Genomic DNA, 17,249 nt, shown 5'->3' with positions numbered 1-17,249 from the left:
TTAAATGGTCACTTTCTCTAGTTTTAGTGAGGTTTCAGAGAGACCAATGTTAGATACGGTGTGTTCAGTTCTCTGTTTTTAATTGGAAGTCCCATGTTACATTTTGGTTGATTTCCTCAAATCTCTTTTTCCAGTTCACTAATTCTATATTTGTGTCACTCTACTGTCTAACTTTTCCATTGAGTTATTTTTAGTTCTATTTTGTTCTTTTTCAGGTCTGCTATTTTCTTTTTTTATTTACTCCTATTATTTCATTATGGTTTTTAGTCTTTCTTTTTATCACTTTAATGATTTTAAGAAATCTTATTTCGTAGTCTGTTTCAGATTGTAGTATTTTTCCAGTTCTTAGATTTTACCTTAAAAAATATTCTCTTTACAACTGTCCCTCATGGTAGTTAATTCCCTTATGTGTGTGTGTGTGTGTGTGTGTGTGTGTGTGTGTGTGTGTTGTCAAGTTCATCTTCATAGAGATTTCCCTTCTATGGGAATCTTGTAAGTCCTGAGTTGTGAAATCGTCCCTATGTAGTGGTCACGTATTTGTTTATTCTGGTGATCAAAGGCATTTCGATGGTCCTGGAATTGTGTTTATATTCATTGCTTGTTCCACCCCCCCACATACAGATAATGTAAATTCTGATCCTACAACTGAATGTGGTTCGTGTTTAGGGTTTTGATTTCTCAGAGGCTCCCTAAGCTCTGGATACAAGGCAATTGTCTGCTCTTCACCTGAGGCCAGCAGGCAGTGTTTTGGTCCCTTTTTCATGGATGGGTGACTTTAAGATTTATGAAAAGGGCTCCGTCCTGCCTCCCTCCTTCCACCTTATGCAGGACCAAGGCCATGTCTCTTCATAGGCATTAGAATCTAATCACTATCCCCAGATCCTCAAGGGCATTTGTGGGGTTCTGAAACTCCCTTGGACCCCACAGAGTCAACTTTTTGTGAAAGCTCTGGCTTCAATTTTTCTTCATTCCTGGAGCCTATGCTTTTCTCCCTTTCTTCTTTCCTTCTAGGCTCAGCATTGTGATTTTTCTTGAGAATTTCGTATCTTTGTAGTGGAAAGGAAGCCATCAGCCCAAAGTTTGCCATTTTGCTGGAAATAGCTCAACATCCACTATTGAGCTAAATCTAGAATAAATAAATAGATTCATTAAATTAAACTAAAACCTGGAATTGACTGTAAAGGGCCAGAGATTGAAAGGTTCTTAGAGATCTCTTCATCCAACCCTAGCATTTTATTTAAGGAAACTGAGGCTCAAAACTGATGAAACCACTTGCCCACAGACACATGGCCAGTTAGTGAAAAAGCTGAGGGTAGAAGTCAAGGTGGCCACTTTTTTCTCACCACATCACAGGGAGGAGCACTGTCGTCCAGCAGCCAGCACTCACCTGCTTGCGAGACACCCCAGTCTGATGATGGCTGTGCCTTAAATCATGGTGAGACTTTGGGAAGGACACATAGGCCATTTGTGTTGGTTTTGTCATTTTAAAATCTTCTGGACTGTAAAGTAATAGAGCTTATAGAATCACTTAAGTGGTTTATTCCTCTCCCAATTTTGTCTTTTGTTTTTTTTCAAAGAAAAATACCTTTTTCCCTCTCCTTTCTTCCTTTTTTTTTTTCCCTTTTAGGACCCAGTTCAGGTTCCATCATCTCCCAGAAACCTTCCCTGCATCCCATCGAGGGTTTTTTTTTCTTTCCCTTCTCTAGCTCCTTTTGAAATTGTCATTTGAGCCATGTGATTGGCACCATATTACGAATCTGTCCGACCCTGTTTAATTATCGAATGTGTATGTGCTTTGTCTCCTCAACTAAATCGTAAGTGCTAGTTTGCAGAAGCCATGCTTATGTATCTTTACCATTTCCCAAAGTGATTTTCGTGATTAATTGATGAGGAAACAACTTAGAGGAAATATGTTCCCTGAGATAGAGCCTGGGTTTGGTGTCAGGAAGCCTGGATTCTGCCCCTTTTCTTGGCGTCAGCTCCCTGGTGAATTTGAGCAAACCGTCTTACCTTGTATGGACAGGCCGCTGTGGTCCGACAGTACACGTGTAGATAGAGTGGTCATATAATTTATCGTTCAAATGGGGACAGTTATGAGAGTGAAGGGGGAGGCACTATTAATAATTTTGCAGGGACAACAGGTGTAAACCGGGACTCTTCCTGACAAGCAGGGACATATGGTCACCTTATGTCATAGATCACCTTGAGCTCTTCAGAAAACTTTGCACAGCTGCTGTCAAAATACCAGTCTTCAAATAAAAATATTATCATCCCTTGCAAGAGCTTTCCTCCACCAGCATGACTTCACAGGTAAGAGAACGTTTAGTTTTCCCAGACGTTCATGTTTTCTCAGCTAATTTCCTGGCCTTAAGTGCTTGTTATAACTGAAGTTAAGGTAAATGATGGGTTCGAGAATTAGTGCTGCTAACAGACAAATGCCTTTATTTTCCATATCAACCCATTCTCTGTCCTGGAAAAAAAGAACAGCCCCGATTTTGAGAGCTCTGAGCCTTGTTTTCTTGGGTACTTTTGAAACATAGGGTCTTACCTCTAGTACATCCAGTGATAGAGGGAAGGGTTATGAATGGCCGCTGGCCCTCAAGCCTGGATACGTCTTCATATAACGGTGTATTCGGTGGCTTAGCATAATAGGTGAGGTAGGTCTTTAAAAAGACACATTACAAACACCATGGCTCGCTAGCTGGCTTGCTTCTGCAGCTCCTGCCAGAGTGCTCTGTATAGAGTAGGTACTTCATAAGTGTTTGTTAGCTTGCAATTCCGAGGAACACTTGGGAGACAGTGGTGGCTAGTAAACTCACTTCCCAATGCTGGTAACTCCATTCCCGCTTGTGCTGAGGGAGTACTGTTGTGGTTGGGCCGTGGTGTTGGAATGCAAAGACAAACAGATACTATCTCCTTCCTCCAGGATTTTATATCTGGAGGCAGCCTTGGAGCTGTAAACAACTAAGTCTAAGAAAGTTCAGGAGAAAGAACAATCAGTTTTGACCTGGGGTAGTCAGGTGGCATGTGAGCTAGGTTTGAAAAGTAGGATTTTACCCGAGGACAGAGTTGGGTGAAGACCATTTCACAGAGAGGGAATGGCACAAACAGAAACCTGTAAGAGTCCAATTGCTTGGCGTGTATGGAGAATCAGAAGAAGTCCTGTGTGTCTGGAAGATACGTGTTAATAGTTGGGATGTCCTTTAATGTCAAACTAGGGAACTCGGGTTATATCATGCAGACAACAGGAATTACATAAAGTTTTGGATTCGTGCAGTGATATCAAGCAACTCATGTGTTAGAATGATAGCCTGGTTGCAGAGAGACCAGTAATGAAGAGGCTTTGGTGTTCAGGAGAGATACCAAGGCAGGGGAATAAAAAAGGAGGAGCCAGATAGGAGATAGAGAATTGGCAGTTGGTTGGATGTAGGGTTGAGGAGGAAAGAAGAACCAAACAGGACACCAAGGGACTGAGAAGATGGTGACCCCAGGACAAGACTATGGAAAGCTGGAGAAGAGCAGAGCTGGGCTGGGAGAGTGCCCTTGATTCCTAGGGAGGTTTGTGAGGAGATTATGTGAAATAGTACATGAAGAAACCTTGAAAGGTGCTTTGCATGAAATAAATGTTGGATAAACACTACATTGAAAGAAGGAGGCAAGGAAGGAAAGGAAGGGAGGAAGTTCTTCTTCTCTCCGCTCTGTGGGATATTTAGGGGTTTAGGAGATCCAACGGGAATCATGCACTGGGGCTCTTCCCATTAAAAAAACTTGCCAATTGTTTCATGTTAATTGAGCGTACAAACCAGGAGAGGACTCAGATAGAATGAAAGACCCGAATTGGTTGGTATCAGACTGAGGAGAGGTGGGCTTTGAGCCAGACTTGGAGGAAGAGAGGGCTGTGGGGTGATGAAGAGCCGCCGAGAAGGCAGGAAGGCGGAAGGGAACACACCACCCATATGGAGAACGGGAAGGATGCCCATTACCATCAGAGGTGGTCTCACAGGTGGAGAAATGTCCTGGGTCAGCGATGGGCAGCAGGGGGCGGCGTCTTCCGGGGGGCGGCTGGGCTGTGGCTTACTTTCTGACGAGCCCACCCCGAAACTCTATCGGGAGGACCCTGGTTCTCTGTGACAACCCGTCCAATCCCTCCCCAGTTTTTTCTGACCATTTGGAAAAACAGCAGGGCAGTCCTCTGTGTGATTAGAAACTAAGTCACATCGACTTTTCCTCTTGAGCCATTTCAGGATAACTCTCCATAAATCCTTTTATTGGAAGTACCGGCCAGTACTTTGTCTTACAAAATGCCTTTTGGTTTCTTTGCCTCGGTCTTTGATATTGGGTAAATATTTTAGTTTCATGATTACGTGGTGTTTAGATGGCAGTGCATGAATTGGCATTACTAAAATTGTTTGCCTTCAGTTATATTACATCTGCTTCAGGAATGCCAGAAAAACATAAACATGACTTATTTAGTAAACTACCTCAATTGGAACATCTGAGAGAGAGAAGGCACAAAATCTGGCAGTTGGCATGATGTCTCCTCTTGACTCAGAGACTCTTGAAGCTGGGAAGTCCTTTGGAAGCCTTCTACTACCACCTTCTCAAACATGGTGCCGCCCATCCTCTTCCTGAATACTTCGAATGAAGGGGAGTTCTCAGAATGTGCCAACTTTTAGAAAAAAGCAAACCACAATTGGATAAAAAATTTTAAATTAATTTCTCCTAACACATCAGAAACTTTTTAAGTTGGCTACAGTATAAAATGAATGCAAGCCAGAAGTTACCTGGGAATATTTTTATGTGATCTACAACATTCCAGTGTTTGTTGGATGCAGTGCTTGTCAATAGCTTGTCTTTTTTGGGTGGAGGAAAGCTTTTTACATCATCGTATCACATAATTTCTCTTTATCGACTATGGTTTCTACCACTTTGGTCTTTTCCCTTGGGTATTGTACCTTTCTTTGACATGGCTTGCAAGATGTGGCTGCATTTAGGGGCGTGATATTCACAATGGGTTGGTCTCTCTGTACAATTACAGTTGTCTGTAATTTTGGATTAAATCAGCCGACTGACATCTGGCTGTGTTTTTGCGGGCATCCATATAAACTTTACAAAGGGCCACTGAGATTAGCAGTTCTTCTTCATCAATGTTTCACTTATTCATCCCTTTATTTAGAAAACATCTGAGGCCCACTATGTACCTTTCCATTTCCGCCATTTCCTCTTAATTGAGGGCCATTATCAACTCTCACTGATACTACTCCTTCATAAATGGCTTTTAATCTCTGTCTTTGAGGACCACTGCATAATATCCTAAAACATCACTCATCATTAATCATTAAGTGACCCTTCCCACTTAAAAACTTTCATGGCATAATTTTTTAAATAATACATTTTTTTGTTCTGATTACAAAAGCAAGATATGGTTTTTGCAGAAAATCCAGAAAATAGAGAAAAGCAAAAAGAAGAAAAAAAATCACTCATAATCTACCACCAAAACAGCAGCCTGTTGTTACTATGTTGGTACACAGCCTATAAGTTGTTCTTTTGTCTTTCCTGTTACTGAGAGCCTTCCCAGTCTGGTCCCAGCTTGACGTTTCAGCCTTCTCTCTCTAGTTGCTTCCTCTCTGGGGACCTGTATTGCCTTGCATGGGACTTTTTATATTTCTCTCTCAATGAATTCTTCTGATTCTATATACAATACAGGTGGTTGTAAATATTTTTCAAAATATATATAAGAAGTAAAGTAAAAATTATATTTAAAAACATCTCAACACCCTGAAATAAAAACCATCGACATTTTGCAGACTATCTCATCATCTTCTGTTTATAGACGTGTGCCTGAGCACACACACATGATTTCCTATAAATGAGATCGTGGCATCCATGTGGTTTTTATGGTTGCTACCTTCTTTCATTTTCACTTATTTCTTTCCTCTCACTCCCTTCTTTCCTTCCACCCTAATCCCTCTCCCCCATGTTGCCAGTGTTATCAACCTTGTGTGTCATCCTTCTGTGTTTCACTCCACTTCACTCATATAATTATATCAAACATTTAGGTAGATAGATGGATAGGCACAGAAACATGTGATTTTGGTCATTACCTTATAAAAATCAGATCATATCATATGTCCCTCTCTGCATCTTGTTTTTTTCTCACTTCACAGGATATATCGTTGAAATTCCTCCGTTCTTTCTTTTTCATGACTGCATACTATTCCTTGGTTGACCATGGCATAACCTATCGAATGATTTTACTCCAAACAGTGCTGTGGTCATATGGGCATGAGATGACTTCATCAATGATGGTATTTTTGAATTTGGATAGATATTTCCAGATTGCTTGCTAAATGGTATAGCAATTTCTGTTTCCACTAGCAGTGTATGAAGTACCTTTTTTTTGCATCCTTCTATGTGGCTGTGACATTGTCACCACCAAGGAGCAGTACCCCTAAATTGCAGGGAAGGATGGGGGGACAGGGTCCCTCTGAAGTCCCAAACTTCAAGACAAACATGGGGCCACAATAAGACCATCACAGTAATATATATAAGAGAATTCATTAAGAGGAGATTATGGTTTTCTAGAATTGGGTTCTGGGGAAGAAATATTTATGGAAATGAATCTTATGGCCTGAAGTGTTATTTTATGTTTAGGATGATTTTTTTTTAACCTGACAACATTTGGTTAGCATGGCAGCTAGAAATTTTCCTCTTGGCTTTCATTTTTTCTTTACAGTTTTTGGCAGAATTCAAAAGGTGAAACACATCACACACAACTTCTGAACCTTTGTGTTCAAAATACGCAGATGGGGGACTTCCCTGGCAGTCCAGTGGTTAAGACTTCGCCTTCCAGTGGAGGGAGTGCGGGTTTGATCCCTGGTCTGGGAGCTAGGATCCCACATGCCTTGGGGCCAAAAAACCAAAACATAAAACAGAAGCAATATTATAACAAATTCAATAAAGACTTTAAAATGGTCCACATCAAAAAAATCTTAAAAAAAAAAAACAAACGCACATGGATGTATGGCAAGATGGGATCTGAGTGAGAGTTCTCATAACATGGTTTACATTTCCAATGCTTTAAAAATAACCGTCCATGTGGTGTTGGAAGTGCGCAAGCAGTGGGTGGGTTGGATCCTACAGACCATCTCCTGAGCTGGGCTGTTTGCTGTACCGGCTCTCCTCCAAGATGGCAGCTCAACCCCTCTCTTCCCTCCCCACTGCCTGTCTTCCTCTAAGTCTGGACTGTCTGGTGCTTTCTACTCTTATCCTGGATGCCAAGGTCTGCCACCAGTTCTGTTGTCCTTCTTGCTTTTCTTCTTCTTTTCCCTTCTGTCCCTCTCACTTTCCCACAAAGAGGCTTGGCATTTGCAGCCAATGCCTGCCGTTGAGATGGCGCTTTGAGGCCAGCAAGCCCCCCCTCCCGTGTCATTTTTGATGTAACCTCAAGGTCATTGGCCTGTGTTAGCTGTTTCCATCCCTAATTTTTCTGTTGATAGGCTCTCCACCTGACAGAAAAGTTTCTCCCAGCACCCCCCCTTTAATTTTTTATCTAACATCATTTTGGGACCTTGAGTCCCTGAGAGCCTGAGGCTTCCCTGTACTTCGAGGTAGAAATAGATTCTGTCTCCTAGAGAATTCTGACCAGCCTGTTCTGCAAAAGAATGTTGGCTCTTGGTGTCCCACCAAGAAAAGAACCTCTGGATTAATGTGGGTTATTAGAGTTGCATGGAGAACAAACGAGGTGATCTAGAATCCAGTTCTATCATTCTTCAGTATAGTCTCAATGTCAGGGAAAGTCTTGAGTAGGATTCTGGTTTTAACGTCTTAATTCTGAATTTACTCACCTTCGTGGATTAGACAGAGCATAAACATTATTTTGATAGTGTATGTTTGTGTGAGTGTGAGTGTGTGTGTATGTGTGTGTGTGTGTGGTTTAATATGTACAACTTGGCTGAACGCAGTAGGTCTGTGGTTTATCTTTTACTGAGAACTGCTTTCCCCCCCACCTTTTCTAAGAAAATGCTAGTTTCCTAAACTGAAGTCTTTCTTTTGAGTTTGTTAGCAGTGAGGGGTGTTGTGCGAGGCCCTGTCGGTGATACTAAGATCAAACAATCCCCCAATTCAGGTGACTTTCACACAAGTCATAGTGACTGAAATAGTATTGAGCATGTGATGCTGGTGTGTGACATGTGAATATTTGTCAAGAAAAGCACCCAAGTCACTACAACTGGCTGCAAGAGTAAGTGATTTGCCTGTTTTACTGTTTTTACATACATTTTTATTTGAGAATCTGAAACCAACCTGTATAGTTTGGGGAGGGAAAGTAACATATTCAGTCAGCATGAATCTGTTTACCTGCTTTTCCCTTTCACTGTGTGTAAGAATTCAGGTCACTTAGTCTTAATCAAGAGCAATGTATAAATTAAGGGACATGTATCTTAACAAGTTTGAATGTTCTATATGTTCTTTCTCTCTCCCACTCCCCCTTCCTGCAATTCCTTTCCACAGTTTTTCATCCTTTTTGTAAAGGTAGTAACCTATATTTGATAAGGCTTGGAATTCAGACCTGAGATACCTCGGTCCCAGTTGTGGCTTGTGGCTACTTATCACTATGAGACTCACTGTCTAGCCTTGCCTTTCTAATCTGTAAAATGGAACACCCTAATTCATGTGCCCATTGAAAGCATCATAACTTCCTTCCCTTTCCTCCTTTCCGTTGGAGAAACTCGGAATTTTCAAAACTATTAAATTCAGTATTTTTAGGGCCACTTAGAAGTTTCCTGTAACCATAGAGAGCAACTAGAAATGCAGTGTTCTACTCTCATAGTCATTAAAATCCCCCACCCCCAGAGCGAACTGGTTACGTTTCTGATAAAACCTGTGCAAGGACCAGGAGAATCAGAGATGGTCTGTCCCCTGATTTTCATGATGTAAGAGCTTCCCTCTGGTACCTCGTAGAAGGGCCTTTGCTTGGCGTGGCTCTGCTGTGTTGGCAAGGGCGTCCTTAGCCAGGGAGAGCCAGAGATTGCAGCTAAGTTAGAGTAACGCCAAGCGCCGTGATATTTTACATTCAGGAGAAGAAGACTATGCCTGTCACCAACACCTCTTACTGTCAGGTACCGATTTCACTGTATGTGTCTGAAGGACTAAAATCAGGCCCCATTCCCTAAAGTGTAGACAGTAAGGGGTTACCAAAACTACAGTGTTCCACCAAAGAGAATTTTAGCGAAGGATTGAGGTGACCACTTAAAAAGCAGAGCTGGCTTAAAACTGGAAATAAAGGATGCCACCCACAGAGACTCCCGTGGGCTCAGAAAACCAGAAGAGGAAGGTTTGGGTGGGGAGAACAGGCCCAGCCATACTCAAGAGGCCGTTTCCTGAGGCTCTGGGAGGATGCAGAGCAACTGCAGCCCACAGCGGGACGGCGGACACGCAGAGGACGGAGCAACGCTTGAGCCTGAGACTTGGTACTTGGGGCGAGGTGGAGAGAAGTAAAGAGAAGGGCCGGAGATTCAGAACCGGGTCAGGGAACAATCAGATCACGAGAGAGGACGGAGCTCGTGGGTTACAAGGAGTGACAGGCAAGGGCCCCGCCTTCAAAGTCGGGCTCAGCTCGAAGCAACTGGACTGATTCCGAGGAGTCCTGCAGGAGTGAATGGCAAGAAATAAGAACCCGCCACCCGGTCTGAATGGCAGGGAAAAAAATGAACTGAGGAAAGCAGGAGGCTTAAGGGCAAGATAAGCTCATTCCGAGACATATGACTGAACTGAAACCCAGATAAAATATTATCTGTTAATCCAGTATCTTTCATTAGTTAGAAGTTCAGTTTCTTTGTGTCTCATTCACAAAAGAGCAGTATGCATTTAGGGGAACACATTTGCTCCCGGAATCGCTGCTGGAAACTCCTTGCTGATGAGGATGTTACAGACTAAGGAAGTTTGAAGCAAACACACTGGGAAAGTGCGACACAGGAATGAAATCTGAAGCCAGCGATAAGATAATAAAGACTCAGTGCTAATGTTGCCTTCACTATTTTGTAAAAAATAAAAGACTGTTCTTCCTGGGCCCTGAGTCCACACTGCACCCCTCCCCTACCACCAAGGTTATAACCAGGGGGTGAGCCCCGAGGCCTCCATGAAGGACCTTCTGTACACTCACATCTGTCCTCTGCTCAATAGTCCAGGCCCTTCCAGGGCTCCTCAGCCTTCCAGAACCTTCCAGAATATTCCCCATCACCCCTTCACTGTCCACAAGTATACTCAGGGCATCCAAATCCTGGAAAACATTGCCTTTAACTCTGCTGCGCCTTTAGGACTACAATCATCTCTCCTCCCCATGTTTTTAAGCTTCTTAAAAGCTGGCTCGTCCGTCTCTAACTCCAGCCCTTCACCCCCTACTCCCCCTTCCCACCACCCCTCCCACCTCTCCAGTGGGTCTTCTGTTTCCATCGCTCTCCTGAAACAGCTGTCTTACAAGGGGATTACCAATTTCTGAGGACATCCAGAGCCATGCTGCTTTACTTTTCTGCAGCAGTTGGAACCCCAGGAAACATCCCTCTTGAAACACTAGACTTTCTTGCCTCTATTGCACAAGCCTCATTCTTCCTCCCACCTTGCCGAGCAGCCCATCTGACCAGCTCCCCAGCTTTTCTTCTTTTTTTTTTTTTTAATTTATTTATTTATTATTTTTGGCTGCATTGGGTCTTCGTTGCTGCGTGCAGGCTTTCTCTAGTTGTGGCGAGCGGGGGCTACTGTTCGTTGCGGTGCGCAGGCTTCTCATTGCGGTGGCTTCTCTTGTTGCGGAGCACGGGCCCCAGGCGCGTGGGCTTCAGTAGTTGTGGCACGTGGGCTCAGTAGTTGCAGCAGGCGGGCTCTAGAGCGCAGGCTCAGTAGTTGTGGTGCACGGGCTTAGTTGCTCCGCGGCATGTGGGATCTTTCCGGGCCAGGGCTCGAACCCGTGTCCCCTGCACTGGCAGGCGGATTCTTAACCACTGCACCACCAGGGAAGTCCTCCCCAGCTTTTCTTTCTCCTCCTACTCGGGTAAATCCAGACGTGCGGCCTGGTGTCGGCCTTCTGCTGTCGCCCTCTCTCAGATCGCGTCTCCTCCCGCTCAGCCTTTCTGCTTGTATGCAAATGGTTCCAAACCCCCTACCTCCCGACCTGACAGTCCTCCCGTTTCCGTCCCATATTTCCGACTCTCTGCTGGTCACGTCCACTGGATGATCCATCACCATTTCCAACGCAGCTCTGCCTCTTCCTCCCCCAAACTGCCCCCTCGCCCTGACGTTGCCAGTCTCTGGTCACGGGGGCACCTCGTCCTGGTCCCACGTCTCAGCCAAGTTTGGTTCCACCTTCTCTCTTTCTTCCACACCCAAACCCTCTCACCTCATTTCCTCCAATTCCAACTCTGTCCTCACGGTGTTGCTAGCTGTGAAATCCATGGACAGGCTACTAAATTCTTACTTGATCTGTATAAGCAGAACAGTTCTAGGTCAAGTGAACGTAAGTCAAACTTGAATCATAAAAACCGAAAGTCATGGCCCCTCAGTCAATTCGCAGACTTGGGCCAGTTTACAGACCCAGGGCCCCTTGAACGAAGGGGAGGCTGGTTCCCCTTGAGGAAGCACCCTGCTACACTGCCCCAAATTTATACTCTTAATCTTTCTCCCAGCTTTCCCCAAAGGGACCTACAGCCTTTCACCAGGGTGACGGCGTATTGGGGAAAAGGAAACACTAGACCTTTTGAGGACTGCTGGGCGTGGGCACTGAGCTGACACTAATTCCAGAAGACCCAAGGCCACCAGACTCTGGGCCACCAGTGAGACCAGCGGCTTATGGAATCAGGGGATCCCTGCGCTTTTAGCTCCGATGCCATTCCCACAGCACTTTGTGTTCCCCTCCCTCTCCTGGGTGCCGCCCAGGCACCACTGGGACCTTCCTGTTCCCTGGCTCAAACCTTCCGCTGGTGCCCACTTCTCTGGAAGAGGCCAGCCTTCCTCAGCTTGATCGTTAAAGGCCCTCCACGAAGAATCCCCCTCTCTCCCAGCCTTCGTGGCTGCAAGTCCTCAACCCAGTACCCTTCCCTGCATCCCCTCCGTCCTGACGTACAGTCCCCCAAGCACCGTGCACCTCCCTTCTTCTCGCTTTGCTCTTACACTGTTCCCTACACCTGGAATTTCTTTTCGGCTCCCATCTCTGGATTTGTGTGGTGCCTGTTTTTAGCACAAATATACCATGCCCCCTTTAAAACCTTTTTGCTCCACTTTCACTCGTAACAACCAGGGAAATGAGCTAAAAAGTGTGGATGGATTAATTCACCAGTGTTGGGGACAGGAGGAGTCCTTCTACGAGTGGGTTGTTAACTATCTTCATAAACAAAAGATTGCCTTCTTTGTACCTGTTCTTCGGAGTCAGCATTTCTTAAATCTGCTCAAGGTGAAAGGGAGTGCTTTGTGTTTCAAAAAAAAAAAATCATATGGGAAGCACGGAAATAAGAAATGTTCACTTTGTTTAATGCGTGAGTCTATTCCACGACAGGTGGCTTCTCGACGTGCACAAATAAAACAGAATTGGTCGGTTGAAACCTATCAGCAGCGCAGACAGGACAATGGCCAGGTGGCTGGCCCAGGAGCAGATGGGGAGTATTTACTTAGGTCTTCAGTTCTTCTTGTTAAGAGTCCCTCTAATCAAGTACCTTCCCTGGGATGTGAAATCAACTGCCAGCGTCTTCGAATACTAGTCTTTTTTTTTTCAAGGAAATTCCCATGCCAGTTTTTCTCTTTCCAAAGTCGAGGTTAGAGTAACCAGTGTCGGTGGAATCCATGCAAGCCTGAACATCCCAAGTTTCCTTTCAGACTTTTATTCAGTGTTTCCAGATCTCATCGTCAAAACTGAAACAGCACAGAAATTAAATTGAAAATATTATAAATCCCAGGGATTTTTTTTTGATGCCAAGTAAGGCAGCGCCACCCTGGGGAGTCTGTGCAGACTTTATGGTGAAGGCAGGACCTCCCGGTGATGGACTCACTCACCCAGCGCTCTGGGGGACCAGGCAGCCTGGAACCCTTGGTGTGCCCTTGGGTTTTCAGAAAATCATGTAATTCTCCACGCAGCATTAGCCCTTGACCATCTTTGAGTTATTCTTCTCCTTTGACTGATGTGACTTGGATCCGTTGCTGGTTTTCTTCCCGCTTCTCTGACCACTGCATTTCCCTTTCCCTCTCCAAACAGTTATGAAGCATTCATGGAGCACCTACGGGGTGGGAGGGGGAGGGGTGGGGGCAGAACCACGCCCACTTGCAGGGACGTCTACAAGGATGGATGAGACCGGCCCCGCCTCCGCCTCTGCTTCCTCCGTCCTAACGCTGAGCATGCGGAGTGATCCCCGCGCCCGTCCCTTTTTCTCCTTTCCTGTGCCTTCGCTCCTCCACAAAGGCTTTTGTTCTCATGGCTTCCATCATGAAACTATATCCCCAGTCCGAGTGTCTCATCTGAAGTTGAGTATTCTATTTCCTCTTGTTTTCTCCAAAATTCAGTGGGTCCTCAGGACAGCCCGCTCCCCATGAGCGCTCTCTGCCTCTGTCAGGAGTGGCATAGGTTTCCTTTTTTTTCCAGACCTGAAATCTGGAAAGCATCCTCCGTCATACATTTCTCCTCTGCACCCAGGAATCAGCATTCAGGCTTCCTCTGACCCACTCGTTGATTCTTTCCTCTTTGCCATTTCCACTGCCTCCCTCCTACCTGGTCCTGATGGCCGCCCAGCTGCCTGACCCGTCAGTGAGCTCTGCGCATCCAAGCCAACATTCCTTTCTTTAAATGCCATCTTATCAGTGTTCCTCTTGTTAAGTGGCAGAGATGATGTCTTACTCTTTTCTGTCTCTGACAGCATCTAACTCACCTCCTTGCACACAGCAGGCACATAAGCAACGCTTGTTGATCTCTTGTGGCAAAAGCATAGCTGCCTTTTAGTTTGTCAGCCTCAGCTTTCCGACCTTCTTTACCTTGTGGAACCTCCGAAGGATGATCCCCGCGGTGGCAGAGTCCCCATTGTCGTAGCTTTGGGGGAAATGCAACATGGCAGACAACAGTGAAATGGATCCACAAGTTGGGAGATGAAATCAGAGAGAGCAGTTGAGGAATTGGAATTATTTGATATGGGAGAAAGAGAGATGGTGAGAACTTACAGGGGGAAGATTTTGGTGCCCTGGCTCTCTTGAGACAGTGGTATACACACCAATTATGCGTGTCCTTTACTACTCAGCCCTGGACTGTCTGCCTTGTATTGCCCGTGTTATTCCTCTTATCTTGGCTTATGTTAGAGGAGCACAGACAGAGCGCCAGGGTCACCACGGGATGCTGTTGGAGGGCGCGGTCCAGGACGCCCGGGGGTTGGGATGGCCGTGACCGAGCACATCTGGAGGGGGAGATGTGGACACAGGGATGGAGGTGAGGTGACCCAGACCTCCTCCTCCAAGAGGTTAAGCTTTCATTGAGTCAGACCCGGAGACAGCAAACTGTAACAGAAGAGGCAGAGGGGAGGGGACAGGAGGGAAGTTACAGGTTCAAAGTAAGTGACGACTTCCAGGGAGAATTGTCAAGCCCCGAAACGAGTTACGGAGAAAGATGTGGCCTCCTCTTTCCTGGAAATGCTAGAGTCGGAACAGACAACCTCTTCACAGTGGCCTGAGCACCAACTTCTCCGGAGGCCTGAGGATGGGGAGGAGGACCTTCTGGCTCCACGTTCCCACAGCCCACTTATCTGGGTCGCTTGGCTGGCTTTGCAGAGTGAGCTGGCTACAGGCTGATGCTTACTCAACCACAGAAGTGAAATTTGTTACTGATGAGAAGTAATAAAAGATCTTTCTTTTTCTAGACTTCCTCTATGGGTGTTGTTGTTTTCTTTCTAAATGGGGGAGTTTCTTTTGCTTTTCTTCCTTTCGTGGCATTCAAATTTAGCTTTTGTGTATACCCTGCCCAGTAGTTCAGAGTAAGTCGATGAGAGAAGCCAACCCAAAATATGATGGATTCTCACCATTTTCTTCAAAGATGGTGTGTGGAGCGTGTGTATGGATGGGAGAAGTTAGGCTGAAGATGTTCGAGAACTCACCAGCATTAACAACGGAGACCTTTGGTGATGTCAGAAATGTTATCTATTTCTTTGACTCGACAACCATTTATGGAGTACTTACTCTGTGCCCTGCACGATGCTTGCCAGTTTCAGAAGAAACAAAAATGCATGAGACCTGATCCCTACTCTCAAGACACAACGCAGCAGGGAAGATAAACTGTGTTTACAAATCACCTTATGTATTACAAAGAGAGGATTATTCTGGTTCAAAGGAACGCTGTTGTAAGGGATGACATCATGGTAGAATTATAATAATCAATTTGAAATTCTACTTTTTCAACCTTTGTCATTTCTATCTTGGATTAGTCTGATTTTTTACCTTTTTTTAAAATACATTTATTTATTTATTTATTTTTGGCTGCGTTGGGTCTTCGTTGCTGCCCGCAGGCTTTCTCTAGTTGGGGCGAGTGGGGGCTACTTTTCCTTGCGGTGCGCGGGCTTCCCATTGCGGTGGCTTCTCTTGTTGTGCAGCACGGACTCTAGGGGTGCGGGCTTCAGTAGCTGTGGCTCACGGGCTTAGTTGCTCCGCGGCATGTGGGATCTTCCCAGACCAGGGCTCGAACCCGTGTCCCCTGCATTGGCAGGCGGATTCTTAACCACTGTGCCACCAGGGAAGTCCCTGATTTTTTACTTTTTAAAAAATATTATTTCTGAGTAAGTAATAGATTCACATGGTTCGTACATGGTTCGTACACTGAAACAATTTAGAAACATTTTTATTGATGAGTTTCACTCCCGCCGAGTCCCCATCTACCCCAGTTCACTACCCCCTAACTCCCTTGACACACGTAGTTATGTATGTTAATTTCTTGAGTACATATCCAGTGTCTCTTCATGCAAAATAAGTATATATACATATGTATTTAAAATTTTCCTTTTTCCTACATAAAAGGCAGCCTTGTTCTTCACTTGGCCTGTTAATTTATCTCTGTATCTTGGAGACTGTAGCATGTCAGTGCATCCTTTTTCTTTCTTCATGGGTAGGCTACTACCTTCATAGTATGTCACTGTTTGGGGAATATCATGGTGGTATTCATTATCTCTCACTGCATGACAAGCTGCTCCAGAACTTAGTGGCTTAAATTAAAACAATGGTTTTATTTATTCACAACTCTTTGGTGGGCTATTTGGACCGGGGTCAGCTGAGTGATTTTTCATGGATTTACTCATATGGATGAGGTCATCTGGGAGTTTGGCTGGGCCTAGATGGTCCAGGATGGCTTCACCCACATGTCGGTGGTAGATTCCACCACCGGCTGGATTAGGTGTCTGCAGGAGACTAGCCCAGGCTTCTTCCCATGGTGACTGGATTCCAAAAGCAGAGAGGGATTATGCCCCAGTAAAAAAGGGCTTATGAAGACTCTGCTTGCAGCATATTTGCTAATGTTCCATTACCCGAGCAGGTCACAGGCCCAGCCCAGCATCAGTGTGGAAGGATCTACCCAAGGGAGTGAACACCGGGAAGAGGGACTTGTTGGAGGTCATCATGTAACTATCTTCTCCACGTGTTTAATTAACCACCCCTAGTGATGGGCACCTGGTTATTTCCAATCGTTTGGTACTACAGATAATGCCTTAACAGATAACATTGTTCATCAGTCAATTCATATGTGAGCAGGACACATTACCAGAGTGTTGCTGCGGCAAAGGGTAGATGCTTTTTAAATCGTCTCTCTATTCTATTTCTGTGGTGTTATTTCTCTGGTTATTTTAAACTTGTATTCTTCTGTCACTTGTGTAGGAGCTTTGAAAATGTGAAGAGTTCAGATAGGAAATACGTATAAACTGAATTAATTAGAAACTCATTCCTAAAATAAGAAAAAGGACAAAAGCTAGACTACATATCAAATAATTTTGAATAGAGTAACATGTATTTGAATGAATATGTCTATTATTATAATACTGCTTTACATTTCTGTTGTGTTTACAGTATAGAAACGATTTGCTTATAGTGTCTCACTTAGTTCTCACAATTCTATGAGTTGAAAGCATAATTGGCCCCTATATATTATATCAATATATCATGTGTGTGTAGATATAACATACATATATATTTATATTTCTTTTCTTTTTTAAGACTCAGAGAAGTTACATGACTTGCCCCAGTAGCAGGTTATA

At 44.6% G+C, this 17,249-nt stretch overlaps 1 protein-coding gene across 2 annotated transcripts in view; it reads left to right on the top strand.

Annotated features, from left to right (window-relative positions):
• Window positions 1-17,249, top strand: part of BCL2 (BCL2 apoptosis regulator) — a 184,022-nt gene that overhangs the window by 92,571 nt on the left and 74,202 nt on the right. The window lies entirely within an intron of this gene.

The sequence above is a fragment of the Balaenoptera musculus genome, chromosome 14 (genome assembly GCF_009873245.2).
Source record: "Balaenoptera musculus isolate JJ_BM4_2016_0621 chromosome 14, mBalMus1.pri.v3, whole genome shotgun sequence".
NCBI lineage: Eukaryota > Metazoa > Chordata > Mammalia > Artiodactyla > Balaenopteridae > Balaenoptera > Balaenoptera musculus.
Note: the sequence above shows the minus strand (reverse complement) of the source record. Positions and strands in the feature narration are given on the sequence as shown.